The sequence below is a fragment of the Sciurus carolinensis genome, chromosome 14 (assembly GCF_902686445.1).
Source record: "Sciurus carolinensis chromosome 14, mSciCar1.2, whole genome shotgun sequence".
NCBI classification, from domain to species: Eukaryota; Metazoa; Chordata; class Mammalia; order Rodentia; family Sciuridae; genus Sciurus; species Sciurus carolinensis.
This window is the reverse complement of record NC_062226.1, coordinates 37,734,922-37,736,290: the sequence shown is the minus strand read 5'-3', so window position 1 is coordinate 37,736,290 and position 1,369 is coordinate 37,734,922. Positions and strand designations below refer to the sequence as shown.

At 35.9% G+C, this 1,369-nt stretch overlaps 1 pseudogene; it reads left to right on the top strand.

Moving 5' to 3' along the window:
• The first annotated feature begins 542 nt into the window (after positions 1-542).
• Positions 543-818, top strand: LOC124964084 (40S ribosomal protein S27-like; annotated as a pseudogene).
• The last annotated feature ends 551 nt before the right edge of the window (positions 819-1,369 follow it).

Here is a 1,369-nt window from a genome sequence, read left to right as displayed (position 1 = left end):
CAGCAATGTAAGTTAGCACAGGGAGGAACCACCCTAACAGAATAGCCAATTAAAGGAGAAACCAAGTCAAGTTAAAAACCAAAAATAAGCCAAAATGACTGTGAATACAAGTCATATCTCAATAACTCTGAACGTTAATGGCCTGAACTCATCAATCAAAAGATATAGACTGGCAGATAGAATTTAAAAGAAAGACCCAACAATATGCTGCCTTCAAGAGACTCATCTTACAGAAAAAAAAACGTGAAAGGATGGGAAAAAAACACATGGACTCAGTAAAACAAGTGGGGGTTTCCATCCTCATATCAGATAAAGCAGACTTCAAGCCAAAGTTAGTCAGAAGGGATAAAGAAGGACATTTCATACTGCTTAAGGGAAGCATAAATCAGCAAGACATAACAATCATAAATATTTATGCCCCAAACAATGTTGCATCCATATACATTAAACAAATCCATCTCAATTCCAGGACCCAAATAGACCACAACACAATAATTTTAGGTGACTTTGCTTTCTGGTGGTGACAACCTCCCCACAAGAACATGCCTCTCACAAAAGAGCTCCTTCATCCCTATCCAGAACAGGAGAAGAAGAAACACAAGAAGAAGCACCCGGTGCAGATCCCCATTTCCTATTTCATGGATGTGAAATGCCCAGGATGCTCTAAAATCATGACACTTTTTAGTCATGCATAAAGAGTAGTTTTGTATGTTGGCTATTCAACTGTCCTCTGCCAGCCTACAGGAGGAAAAGCAAGACTTACAGAAGTATGTTCCTTCAGGAGGAAGCAGCACAAAAAGCAGCCTAAATCAAGATGAGTGGGAAAAACATCCCAATAAACACATTTGTATAAAAAAAAATACTAGGTGATTTTAACACATCTCTCTCACCATTGGACAGATCTTCCAAACAAAAATTGAACAAAGAAAACACAGAACTCAATAACACAATCAATAATTTAGACTTCACAGACATATATAGAATATTACATCCATCAGCTAGCGATATACTTTCTCCTCAGCAGCACAAGGATCCTTCTCTAAAATAGACCATATGTTATGCCACAAAGCTATTCTTAGCAAATACAAAAAGATAGAGATACTACCTTGTATTCTATCAGATCAAAATGGAATGAAATTAGAAATCAATGATAAAATAAAAAACAGAAACTACTCTAACTCCTGGAGACTAAATAATGATATTTATTATTATTTATTATTGCTATTGAATGATGCATGGATAACAGAAGACATCAGGGAGGATATTTAAAATTTCTTAGAGGTAAATGAGAAAAATGATATATCAAAATCTCTGGGACGCTATGAAAGCAGTACTAAGAGGAATATTCATTGCATGGAGCGCATCAATA